The 14503-nt window shown below is 38.0% G+C and overlaps 1 protein-coding gene across 2 annotated transcripts in view; it reads right to left on the bottom strand.

The window, feature by feature from the left end:
* The window catches only part of LOC121891677 (NLR family CARD domain-containing protein 3-like), a 408525-nt gene that overhangs the window by 60509 nt on the left and 333513 nt on the right, over positions 1-14503 (bottom strand). The window lies entirely within an intron of this gene.

The raw sequence follows: 14503 nt of genomic DNA, 5'->3' as shown, positions 1-14503 counted from the left end.
AACAGACACACACACACACACATACACACACATACACGCACACACAGAGACACACACACTCTGCAACAGCTGAGGAGTTTCAGCTCCATTAGCAGCGGACATGTTGCCTGCACATACCTCTGCAGTGACTCGGCTGGCCTACATTCTCCTCACTCAGCTATAAATACGAGCATTATGGAGTCTGTTTGTCCAGAGCTGTAAAACTCTGCAGCTCAGAGGTCACAGAGGTCACAGAGGCGACGGACACGAGACGTCACCACAGTCGGAAAACTTTATATCTGCAGCTCTGATGATATTCTTCTCTCTGTCCACATGTTGGGAGATGAACTCTTTGTTTCATATGTGCAAAAACAGACAGGACTGACTGACTAGTTTTGGTGTTTCTGTGAAACTTTGTTAGAATCTGTTGTCATGTAAAAGCAGCAACAGTTCAGTCTGTATAATGAAGATTAATCAACCACTCAGCACCCAGCAAACACATCAAAATAAACTGAAATAAGAAAACAGGTTTGTGTCCTCCATGTTAGAGAGGTCAGAGGTCAGAGGTCAGAGAGTCGTAGCAGCTTCAGGATTCATGCAGTTAGAACAGACTTTATGTCATCAGTGAAAACTTTGATGAAAAAATATTCATCTACCTCTTTTGCAAAAATGAGACAAACTAAATCAAAAGTAACTCCATGGACAACGCTGACCTGTAACCATGGTAACTGCACACAACAAAGAGCCTCAAAGACGACAAAGAGACAAAATCACTAAAACTAAATGAAGCGTCGAGGCCAACATGAACACGTCGGTGAATCACGTGAATCGTTCACAACACCAACGTTCAACACTGAAAACTTCAACGTAAAGCTCTTTTCATCCGTCTTGTATGTCGTGTTTTTATTCTGACACAAACATTTTACATCACTACACGTGACATGTGACAGACGAAGGTTTCATCCCATGTAGTGAATCACAACGGACGTCTCACGATGTCCCGACAGGAAGACAAGTACAAATTTTTTTTATCTTCTCTCGCCGAGTACGACGACTTCCACAGCGTGCTGCATGACGTTGACCAATAGGAGCTCAGGTGAACTGTAAACATGGCGAAAGAGGAATGATGTTGTTGGCTCGCTATGACAACCAGACAGCCAATATCACTCACACCGCTTCGGACGCCATTGTACTGTCATGCTCACACTGTACGGATCCAATAAAGTTTATTCAAACGTGACGACGGCGCCCATGACTAAAAGAGAGAAGCAGCGTCACTTTGTGCAGATCTGAAACGTCCTGATTTAACAGTTTAACAGTTTCATCAGGAGACTCGTCATCTTTTTGTTTTGGAAACATCAGTTTTAAGTGATTGTTCTCTTGATTCAAAGCAGCTTTTATCTTCCTCTGAGTGTTTCAGTGTTCGGTCGGTCAGCAGCCGAGTGTTAAAGTTAACGTTCACATCGGCACATCTGTCACCTGAGTGACCGATGTGACCACGCCCACTGACCGATGTGACCACACCCACTGTTCACACCTCTGTCCGAATTTAATGTTTTTTAAATTGTAAACATCAAAACAACGGGGGAAGCTGGAAGGGAAAAACGTGAAAATGCATAAAAACGTAAAAATAAAGGGGGGAAGGGAAAAATACTGTAAAAAAAACTTGATGGAAAAACTTTTAAATAAAGATTATAAACATAAAAACTGTGTAAAAGCATCCTGCTGGAGACATGAGGACGTGTTTGTTGAAGGTTTTCCTGTTTCAGACGTCTTTCAGTCAGATCAGAGACGTTCTGTGCGACGTCTCACTCCGACAGCGGCTCCACACACAGAATCTGTCCCGTTATTTATTTCAACAGACAAGTTTCCATCGTTCCTGAGAGCTGAGAGAAGGGAAGTGAAGCTCGCATAAACATGCCGCTGCGCTAACCCAAACACCGCCGACGCCACGCCGCCTTTTTAGGCCAAAGCACTTCCAAATAAAAGCCTGGTACCCTTATGTCACTGCCTTCCTCCATCTATCCACTCCTCTACTCTCTGTGTTTATATCTATATGTTTATATCTATATGTTTATATCTATATGTTTCACCTCTATGGACATAAACTGGAGCAGAGGGAAAAGACAGAAAAGTAAAAGAAGTGGATGAGAAAGAAGAAAAGAGCAGCTGGTTCAGATCTCTGAAGAAAGAATCATTTATTGTTCATAAACGTGACCAGAAACCAAACTGAAGGTGTGTTCAGACAGGAAGTGAAGCGACTTTTCACACTGTGTGCAAATTTGACTGAATGTGGAAACATTGGGAAATAAAACAAAAAGCGTTCAGACTGATTAACTTTTAATACAGGAACTTTTCTGCTGCTGCTGAAGGATTTATTTATCAGTAATGTTTGTAAAACCCATCAAAACACTAAAATAAACTGATCATATTAAAAAGTTATTAGTGGAAAATCATCTTGAAACTTTATAATATTCCATACTCACAATAAAACAGAGGTGAAGCTGGTTTTGTAAATCTTGATCCACTTTAACTTAAATCAACATTTCAATAGTGCAGATGAAAACAGTCTTTTAATTCCAAAAACCTGCACGAACCCGACGTGTTTCTGCTTTAACCTCCGTCACCAAGAAGCTCATTTAAATCAGTGTATTTCTCTCTGTCACTACAAACCTCGTCTGCAGCACTGAGCTGAATGTCGGACAGTAAATCAGATTTAAATGTGTTTGTGCAGCAGATTCATGTTTCATACAGAGAATATTTCAACATCGCAATATTTCAATATCATCGCCCAGAAACAGCAATCAGTATGTGAACTCTTCTCCTGACTGTAGTTTGTGCTGCAGCCCCCCCCCCCACATTCCACTGAAAGTGGTGTTGAAGAAAACCAGAGACAGAGGTGAGCACCCCCCCCCCCCCCCCCCCCCACCCTCCTCTCTGAGTAAAGTGAGGTGGGGGGAGGCGATGGCGGCATTTGATTTTCAGCCTGGTTCACCTCAGATCAGCCTGAGTGGGGGAGGGGGGGTTCAATTCCTGAACAGCAAACAACATCTGTGAACAGCTGCAGAGGGAGGGGTTAAAGAACCTGGCTGGTCAGTTAGCCTAGCTTAGCACAAACACCAGAAGCAGAGGGAAACAGCTAGCCTAGCTTAGCATAAACACCGGAAGCAGAGGGAAACAGCTAGCCTAGCTTAGCACAAACACCGGAAGCAGAGGAAAACAGCTAGCCTAGCTTAGCACAAACACCGGAAGCAGAGGGAAACAGCTAGCCTAGCTTAGCACAAACACCGGAAGCAGAGGGAAACAGCTAGCCTAGCTTAGCATAAACACCGGAAGCAGAGAGAAACAGCTAGCCTAGCTTAGCACAAACACTGGAAGCAGAGGGAAACAGCTAGCCTAGCTTAGCACAAACACCGGAAGCAGAGAGAAACAGCTAGCCTAGCTTAGCACAAACACCGGAAGCAGAGAGAAACAGCTAGCCTAGCTTAGCACAAACACCGGAAGCAGAGGGAAACAGCTAACCTAGCTTAGCACAAACACTGGAAGCAGAGGGAAACAGCTAACCTAGCTTAGCACAAACACTGGAAGCAGAGAGAAACAGCTAGCCTAGCTTAGCATAAACACCAGAAGCAGAGGGAAACAGCTAGCCTAGCTTAGCACAAACACTGGAAGCAGAGGGAAACAGCTAACCTAGCTTAGCACAAACACTGGAAGCAGAGGGAAACAGCTAACCTAGCTTAGCACAAACACTGGAAGCAGAGGGAAACAGCTAACCTAGCCATCCTATTTCGTACGTTTGACTTCTTTCTCAAAAATGTTACAACTTTTTTATTGAAATATGAGAACTTTTTTGTTGTAAATATTGCAAATTCTTTCTCAAAATCTTTCAAGGTACAAATATATAATTAACTTTTTAAATATAATATATAATATTTCCTGAATTTTATAACTTTTTCCTTGTAAATATTTGACTTAAATCGCAAAATATTGTTAATTACCTTTTTCTTGAATTATTCTGACTTCTTTTTCGTAAATATTACAACTATTTACAACTATTTTATGACTGCTTTCTCAAAATATTACGACTTTATTCTCTGGAATTTTTAACTTTTTTTAAAAAGTATTACGACTGTCGTCTCAGTGATGTTCAGGCTGCACAGCCAACAGACTGAAAACGTCCACGCCACCGACCACTTGGTGACATCACTCATCAAGTCACCTGATTCAGACTCTTCTTCTCTCGTCTTATATGTTTACTTCACAGCGGCGCTTTCTGCCAGATCCAATGGGCTTTATGATATAATTTCTGTATAAAGGTAGCCTCCACCCCCTCATGGACACCTTCTTCTTCTTCTTCTTCTTCTTCTTCTACTTCTTCAGCCTTTACAGATGAAAAGCCGCCATGTGAAGGAGGTTGGGGGGGGTTCGGGGGGGATTCCTGCACAGTGGAAGCTATGTTAAAGAGCAGATGATATTAACATCCTATTACCATCCCATTCATACACATTAACATGACAAGCCGCCTGAAGGGGGGCCCAGATGCACTCTGGGACGGCAGGGACAAAGGCGCTCCGCCCAGAGGTCAGAGCAGAGAAGAAGAGCGGAGATAAAAGAAGAAGAAGGAGAGAGAGCGAGGCCGAGAGGAGGACAAAGAGGCGGTTTGAGGAGGCGGGTCGAGAAACCTGAGAAAGTTTCAGAGTCCTCATTCAGGCTTTAACCCTTTCTACAGTCCAGACTTCACTCACAAAACATCAGAATTAACGTTTCAGAGCGCAGAGACGACGTTTACTCAACATTCCTGCAGCAAACGTTCAGTTTATTTGTTGATGATGTGTCTTCCTCTGATTAAACCAGACCAGAGGGAATATTTTCAGCCTTTTTAAAGCATTTAAATTGCAAAATTTAGTTTTTTTTTATTCATTAAATTAGCTAACTGAGGGTTTGTGAAAGGAGGAAAAGCTTTAGTGTCTCGTAATCACATAATATTATCTTTGTTCATCTGTGATTTTTGATCTAACATGATACATTACAACCTCTATTATTATTATTATTATTATTATTATTATTATTAATTGCAGGCTGCATATTCTGTTTACACTATAATATTTGGTACATTTCATTCTCTTCCATTTAAAGTTTAAACATGCAGCAGCTCCTCTCACTCAGAATATATTTTAAATATTTCTGTCTTTCTTTTTTATATTATTTAGCATGAATTCATTTTGTGTATATTTTGACTGTTATGCAGCACAACAACAAACCTGTTTATGTTCTTATTTAAAGGCGGAAAATATGACAGAAGGGATGAAACTGTTCTCTAAAAACTGATATTCTTTGGCACAAATAACAATTACAAGTTGTTCAACATTTAAAGTGAAAAGTGAAACAAATCAAACTGTTTGAATCTGAACCTCCTTTAATCATGAGTTCAGCTGATTAAAAGTGCGACTGATCGTTAACTAAATTCATCTAATAAAGTTATTTAGAAGCATTGTTACTTTGTTAGCATACACTTCCCAGCATGCATTGCACATTATTCTGCAGAAATACTTTTGTTTTATCTGATATTTCTGGATCTGACGCAGCAAAAAGAAGTCGTTCAGTTTTCTTCTTGTTTCCATTTCTAAACAACGCAGTCACAGAGTCCTCTCATCATGTGACCCCCCCCGGGGGGGGTCAGCAGAGGTCAGAGGTCACAGTGGAGGAGGTTTCCCGGAGAAGACGGATCTGAGGGGGTGAACACAAAAACACCATATTTACTAAGAATCACTGACGGATAAATAAATGCAGATCAGGTGCGTCATCGTTAGTGAATCAGCTGATTGTTCTCGTTAGTGTTTAAACTCAGAAATAGTGTGAAAAGTTTCAAATGTGACGTCATCGAACAAAAAGTCCAAAACTGATGAAATGTTAAACAAAAACAAATCAATTTTCTATCTAATCGACTAATTGATGAGTCATCTCAGGATCTAACAGAGTTCAGTTATTGTTTCAGTCTCTTCTTTTAATTGGACCTTAACGAGATCAGTTTCACGTCTTCATGTCTCATTTTCACCAAATGATTCTGTTTTTACCAGAAATGTTTCCTGTTATAACAACAAATCGCTTTATTTTGTTAAATCACAAAACTTCCTTTCTTTCTGGAGCTGCAACTGTCGATTCATCTGCAGATTTTACTTTCTCCGTTAATTAATTCATCGTTTCATCTGTTAAATGTCAGAAAACAGTGAGTTATAATTTCCCGGAGTGAAAGGCGACGTCTTTAAATCTTTAAATGTTTGGTTTTATTTCAGTTTATTCTCATATATGACAAAGAAAAACATTCACGTCTGAGAAGCTGGAATCTTATTTCAAATAAATGATTATGTGATCATCAGATGAATCGATGAATTTATTTTAAAAAAAACGAGTTAAACGTCTCGTTAAAACATGACGAGCTGGTTTGTTGTCGTGGCTCCCGCAGGTGTCACGTGATTGAGTCACGTGACCTCGCAGCTCTCTGCGTTCCTTCTGTTCATCATGCGGATCTCATCACGCTCTATTAGATTTTAGTCTCATTAACAACAACACCGTCGTCATGGCGACCAGGCAGCTCGCCCGAGGTGTGTGTGTGAGTTTAAATGCAGATCACATGCGATACAATCGATCGCATTGTATGGCAGCGACGTATACGGGGCCCCTACAGCAGGGAGACTGGATCCAAGCTGAACCTCTGCATGCAGGGCTGATTTACACCAATAATCTTTATTTCTAACTGTATTTAAAAAAAAAGATCTCTCGACTGCTGGAGCCGTTTTAAAAGGAGCGACTGTTACCGTTATAAAGCCTTTTGCCCAGAGGCTGGCTGACCTTTCACCTTTCACCTTTCTGACATCACAAACCCCGGCCGGGCCTCGGAGCGGTTACACCATCACTCTGATATATTACAGACTCACAACACAAACTACACGGACTGAACTGTGGCAGAATAACCGACCACAGCGTTCAGACTGTCAGCAGAGACGAACAGACACAGACGGACCAGAAACATTTGGGAGGAAGAAAGAATGTGCTGCTAAATATGTGACTTCCTGCCACAACGAAGAGACGACCAGTAAAGACATCAACATATAGACTAACTGACTATTTACAACACCACGTTGTTATTTATAGACTAATATCTGTCTGGTATTATCCTCACTAACATCTCTTTAATTTACTACCAGTAGATTAACACTTGCTTTGTTATGTGCTGTTATATATATATTTATAATTTAATTTATTTATTTTATTATCTATTTCGTTCTATTGACTAATATTGTTTTTGTTCATTTCATTCCTTAACGTTCATAATCGTAACTGTGCTTTGCCAACATGTCAATAAAGTTTATTGAATTGCTGAAAACACATCGACTCAACATGTCAACAAGAATTAACATGAAGTCCCGTGTGTGTGATTATTATTCAAATATCTTTGATGAATTTAATTAGGGAATTTGTCTCCGTTTAGAGAGAGAGAGTGTGTGTGTGTGTGTGTGTGTGTGTGTGTGTGTGTGAGTGTGTGTGTTTGTGTGGTGAAGAAAACAGCAGGAAACAGCAGAAAGCTCCAGTCACAGCATGAAGCTAATGAGACACGCTGTGGGCGAGATACACAGAGACAGAGTGCAGAGAGAGAGAGAGAGATGTTTAATGTATTTAAATATGTAGATGTGTATAAATACTATATTTTTTATAATTTCTTTTATTATTTGTGATCATTGGTAACAAACATCACATGTTAATTTTTATTTTTTGTAATTTTTTTTGTTCAAAATTTAGTTTGTTTAAAAAGTAATAACTGTTTTTTAAAGGGAAGTTTAAATGTGCTGTTCAGTTATTATTGATCACATATATGAAGTTCTATATATTTATATGTTTGTTGTTTTCTGAACTGTGTTGTTAATGATCGTTCAGCGATTTAATACGATATTTAAAGTGAATTAACTTTAATTTACCTCTTGTTTGTGTGTTAGATGAGAAACAGACGAATCAGACGAGTTAAACAAGAAATTTATCTTAAGTTTAAAAAAGTTTATTTTTTTATTGTTGTTCATTCAGACGCTGAAGTCTCATCTGTGTTTTAGTGTTTAGTCTCAATATGTTTTAATTTATATGTTTATGTCATAAAATCTAATTTAAAAAAAATTCAAATAGAAGTTAAATAATGTGTCGTCATGTTATAAGTTTATTTGACATGTCACTCACACACAGCGCTGACCTCTCGTTGACCTCTCCACAGGAACTCTGGGAAGTGGAGGCGCTCAGACGACTAAACATAGTAAACCTCCGTGACCTCAGGTGTGTGTGTGTGTGTGTGTGTGTGTAAAGCTGTAAATCAACATGAAACTCTCTGCAGGAGAAAATCATGTCTCACTGTGTGTTTTTCTCCTCGTGTGAACTTCGGTCAGGTCATTGAACGCCTCACAGCTGCCTGATTCATACATGTGAGGGCTGCGTTAACCTCCCGTTAACCCCCGACTGTACATCCACAGCTGAACTAATTACATGACAAAATCAATTAGTCATTTTAACTTCTCACATGTGAATATTTGCTCATTTTTCAGTTTTCCATGATAATAAACTCAACATCTTTGTGTTTGTGACAAAATACGTCGTCTGAATGTTCACTTGTACTTCAGTGAAAAATGATCAGCACCTTATACACTGATCAATCAATGAACTAATAAGACAGTGATGATGGAATAATACGACCTGTTACCCAGTTTAATAAAACACAAATATTATTTAGATTAGATTATATAGAGCCAGGTGACGGGAGGTTATTGGTTATTATTACTTTACTTAACAAACCAAACACAGTAACTACAGATTTAGTCCAAACAACTAGAATCTGACACCAGATGTGTAAACTACAAGCTAATTTACACACTTTTTACTGTTTCCTGTTATTTAAAAAATATATTTTGATGCTTTTAGTATCGAGTTTCTTATAAAACATAAAATCTAAAACAAGCTCCTGGATTATTATGAAGCTGCTGTTTCACTCAACAGACAAAACTTCACCTGCAAACTGATGATGAATTATCGACCAATCAGGAGGATGTTTGAGACACACACACACACACCTGTCGTCTGTTTGCTGATTAACGACAGGTGAACTCAACTTTTCACCAGACATGAAAAACAAATTGATGTTTTTTTTGTTTTCATTTTATTCTTACAACACGTTCGTGTTTTTTAGTTCACTGATTGATAAAACGACTTCATTTAAAGAACCTAAAACAATGAAGAAGCCGATTCCTTCTCACAAACATTTCCTTTGAGTTCTGTGTCTGTCTCTGTTGTGTACTGCCTAGAAAATACAGTAAGATGTCAATAAAAATAAAACTGTCAAAAAGCAGATGGAGTCTGGTGCAGCGGGAATAAAAGTTTTCACCAAGAAAACAAACAAAAACAAACAAACAAAAACAGTTTGGAGATTAAAAATAACAAGTTAAATTTGTCAAATATCAGATTCTTCAGAGGCCGAATATCAAAGGCGGCTGAGCATTTTAATTTATTTATGATGATTTTGTTCATGAATGAATTTTCTCTCATCAAACGATATCAGACACAAAAACACAAACAGACGCTTCAATAAATTCTCTTTTATCTCTCCAATCAATCAAACGTCATCAGATTTTCCCGCCAATCAAAAGACTCAAACTGTTTTTCTGTCGGTAAACTTCAAAAATAACTCGATCAGTTCTTTGTGAAACTTCTTGTTTTGTTTTTCTGTTGAAGCTCAAACATTTGAATTTTAAACCACCGATAAACAAATTAGATTTAATGAACAAAAGAAAAAAAACATGAAAACAGGCGGATGATGAATTTATAGTGACGTGAGGAAAAAACTTTAAAATAGACTTTGTGTTGTTGAAATAAACAAAGTTTCTCTGCTGCATGAAAACAGTTAAATAAATAAATGTTACAGCATCCAAGTGAAATAAATCACAAAACACACGAGGTGCTAAGAAACAAATTACAAATAAAAAGCCATAAATAAGTTTTGTTAACACACCAGCTAAACTGTAAGAAATGCTAACGTTAGCATGCTCAGCTAACTAGCTAACTAGCTTACTGTTAGTAACCTAGTGTTACGTCCAAGGCCGAGAGTTTTATAAATATATATCTCATATATATATATCATAGTAAATCAAATGTGATTTGAGACATACAGCTCATTTAAACCACACGTGTTTCGTTAGCTTGTGGCTCATACTGTAGATGCTAACGACATCATATCAGTAGAACTTGATGTTTTTTGATTGAACAAATGCTGGAAAGATGAAACTTCACAAATATATTCAGTTTCGTTCAGAAATTCGTGACATCACAGAAGCTGAAGGTGAGTGCTAGCAGTGTTAGCATCTAGCATGTAGCATCAGTGGTACAATGTAACTAAGTACATTTACTTAAGTACAGTTTTAAGATATTGATACATGAGTATTTTCATTTCATGCCACATACTTCTTCACTACATTTATTTGACAGCTTGAGTTATTTTTCATATAAGTTTTACTTAAAATAACATAATGATGAGTTTATAAATGACTCTACATCACTAAAGATTAAACCAGTTACTAAACTATTTCTGTTGTGGCTCTTTACAGTGAATCAGTGTTTCAGTCTCTGAGCTGTTTGCAGCTCCACCAAAGAGACATTTCCTCTCACAAGGTTTCAAATAAATAACTGTTTGAGGCCCAAAGAGGTAAAACTCTTTAATATTTCACAAAAATGCAAAGACTAAAGAAAAGTTCTGAAAAAATGATCCAAATTTATGTAGCAGGACTTTGTTTTTCTTCTTTCTATCTTCTCATCATCTCTCAGATTTATCTGCTGACCTTCATGAAGAAGTTCAAACTGGCTCCATCTCGAACAGCTGCAACAATAAAATGCTGCTGACGCATCGACTCGTCTGTATTAATTATGTACTTTGTTAAAGTGATTTAATGTATCAGTCACAGGGAAGGATTTTCTGCAAAACGAGTACTTTACTTTAATACTTTAATTATATTTAACTTTTAATCAAGACTTTTACTTGTAACGAAGTATTTTTACATGAATACTTTCAGTGTTTCCTGTGAGTGACCTCACAGTCAGTCCATCTCTGATCCGTATTCTTTACCTGTTTGTGTCGGCGGCTGAACAGTCCTGACGGGATTTCCAGTCACGGCAGCAGCTCGGCACTGGGAGGACTGGGACGACTGGTGTGACGTCTTTGTGTCTGAGTGGGATTACACAGCGAGACGCTGAGATTAAACACACGCTCGTCTTTAACCTCAGCAGGAAACCTGGATTTAAAGGAGATTTTGGGGGATTATTTGGGGGTTTTTTTGGCTGATCTCTGATCTGCTGCTTCTTCTTTCTCGCTGTTCTTCAGTCTGGACGCACTTAACAGAAAATATTAACTTCAATACTTTAAAAAGTCAAAATAATGTGAAATAAAAACACAAAGAGAGACAAACGTCTCTTCCTGCAGCTCCGTCACATCAAACACAAACCTTCCACATCTGCCTGTGTGTGTTTATTGTACTTTTGCTCTTTAATATCTCATTTTTAATGTATTTTATTGTTTTTTTTTTATTTTTTAATGAATTTTCTTGTTTTTGTTTCTTGTTTTTTATATTTTTCTTATGTGCAGCACCTTGAGTTCCAACCAAAGTACAAATAAATCAACTTAAAAAGAAAGAAACAGACGAATCATAAAGTCTCAAAATCATAATCTGGATTTAAAAAGTCATCGTGTTGATTTAAAATCTCATAACTGTGATTTAAAGTTTTAATAATCGTGATTTAATATCTCAGAATTTTATTTTTATTTATTCTTAACTTTGCACCTCCTTTTCTTTTCCAGACTTCCAAAAAAAAAAAAAAAGTAGAAAATGATTATTAAACTTGACTTTAAATCCAATTAAAAAGAAGAATCATTGTTGTTCCAGTCTGATGGGCTTTTATTTAGGTTTCATGGTTTGTCTCACAACATCAGAGTCGAGTCTTTGCTGAAAGATGAAATTAAAGAAATATTCCAGCAAACATTTAAAAAAAAAGAAGAGATTGTTTTTAAAGCAGTTTGTGACGGTAAAATAAGAAGCTGAGTGTAAATGTTCCTGAAAACGTTGACGTTGCAGCTGTGAGTCGAACAGGTGACCCTGATAAGAGACGACTGCTGAAAACATCTCGTGTGAGGAAAATAATCAGACATAATTAAATGAAGGAACTTAACACTGAAAAACAGAAAGAAGTTAATTCTTCGTTAGAAATGAGCTGAAACAGCAAAAAGTGATATTCAATATAATCACATAACTGCTGTAGAAGAAGAAATGATACTAGAAATAAAGTGTGTGAAGGATTATCTTTAGTATGAAGTGAGTATTTGTCAGATAATGAACTGTTTTGATTATTTGATGCAGATAAAAAGTCAGGAGATCAAATGACCGTTAAACATGTGTTTCTTGCTGTAATCATTCCTCCTGTTCATACAGACCATTAGAAGATCCCTTCATAATGACCTTACAATGGAAGTGATGGAGGACAAAATCCACAAAAGTTTATCTGAAGCTAATATGAAGCTTCAGCGTCCAAATGAGTCAAATCCAGTAGATATCTTTCAACGTTACAGTCTTTTTAGTGCCAAAGTTCCTCTTTTTGTTACTATACTTCCACCTGCAGCTCAACAGGGAAACACTGTCCGAGGAAACACAAAGAGGGAATTTGATGCTAAAAAGACTGTAAATGTGTCAGATATCCACTTGATATGACTAACTCAGACTGATGAAGCTGAATAGAAGCTTCACACAGACTTTAAATGACTGTGTGGACACACTGTGGATTTTATCCTCCATCACTTCCATTGAAAGCACATTTGAAGGATCTTTTAATATCCAGTATGAACAGGAGGAATGATTACAGACACCTGACTGCTGGTTTAACACACTGGGAACACTGGGAACAGTGGGAACTGGTCCTTTAACCAAAATGATGAAGTTTATCTGACTGACATGTTGTATTTATACTGATGGGCTGCTGTAGCTGGAGGGCTGTTGTTGATGTTGGCCTCCCGATGGGCCTCATCTGGGTTCAGTTTCACTGAGGTGGGGAGGGAGGGGGGGTCAGTGTGTGTGTGTGTGTGTGTGTGTGTGGAGGGGGGTTGGGCGGGGGAAGTATGCTAATGGTCCCTGCAGGCTAAATGGGGGGAGGATGGAGATTCCTTTACAGCTGAAGACCCCCAACACACCAGCAAGAGCCCCCCCCCCCCCATCTGCTCTGCTGTGTGTTACAAAAAGTCACTGCAAAAAGGAAATAAAAGAGAGAATCCACACGGCGTCATTTTGTCCTCAGACGTCACATCTCTGCTTCATCTTCCTGTCGGAGCCGCTGATATCAGATGTTATAAATATTAAAGAGCAGGATGTATAAATATATAATCTACAGATGTCATCAGACAAAGATTTATATCCATTAAGACAGAAAAAAGAATCAAGTTTGCTATGAACTCAGAAATGTGACTGATTTATAATTTGTGTTTGGCTTAATGTCTGTTAAAGGACTATTTAGTTTCTCTTCTGTATTTGATTGTTATTCAGTGAGATGAGCTGATTTGTTTGTTGTGTTTATGTGATTATGGTGTGTAGATCCTCACAGCGAATCACTGACACATTTTAGACGTAAATTATTAAAAGTGGTTTTATTTTCTTTGACTAAATGTTTTAGTCTTTATATTTATCTGACAGACTCGTTTCAAAGTGAAATGTTTCCGTGTTTGTTCAGACGTTGAGGTTCATGTAAAGAGCTGCAGGTGAGAGAAGATTCAGAAAGCAACTGGTTTAACACCTCAGTGTCCTCTGACACGCTGTCGATCCCAAATAAACACTTCACACCTCAACTGTCAGCTGTGGTTTAAAGTAACTAAGTTCATTTACTCAGTTTAGAGGTACTTGTACTTTACTTGAGTATTTCCATGTGATGCTACTTTCTACATTTCAGAGGGAAATATTGTACTTTCTACTCCACTACATTTATTTGACAACTGTAGTTACTATTCCAGATGAAGATTTGACACAATGGATAATATAACAAGCTTTTAAAATACAACACATTGTTAAAGATGAAACCAGTGGTTTCCAACCTTTTTGTCTTTTGACGTCTTACAAAAAGCAGTGTGTAGTCGGGGTCACATTTCACATGTCTATGAGTTGTTAACAGCTCCACCAAATAGTGATTTTTCCCTCTAAACTTCTCACATGCTTTCATTTCAATAAATGTTCAAATGATCCAATATTTCAGCAAAAATCAAAGATTAGAGAAAAAGTCCAAAAACTGAAAACAGATTTGTGTATCAGAACTTTGTTTTTTCTTCTTTCCTCTCCCATTAATCATCTCACCACCCCTCAGATTTATCTGCTGACCCTTTGGAGGGGCCCGACCCCTAGGTTGGGAACCACTGGACTAAACTAGCTAACTGTATATAAAGTAGTGTAAACTAGCTCCACCTCCAGCAGCTACA

This window comes from Thunnus maccoyii, chromosome 24 (assembly GCF_910596095.1).
Source record: "Thunnus maccoyii chromosome 24, fThuMac1.1, whole genome shotgun sequence".
Classification (NCBI taxonomy): domain Eukaryota; kingdom Metazoa; phylum Chordata; class Actinopteri; order Scombriformes; family Scombridae; genus Thunnus; species Thunnus maccoyii.
This window is presented reverse-complemented; position numbering and strand designations above follow the sequence as displayed.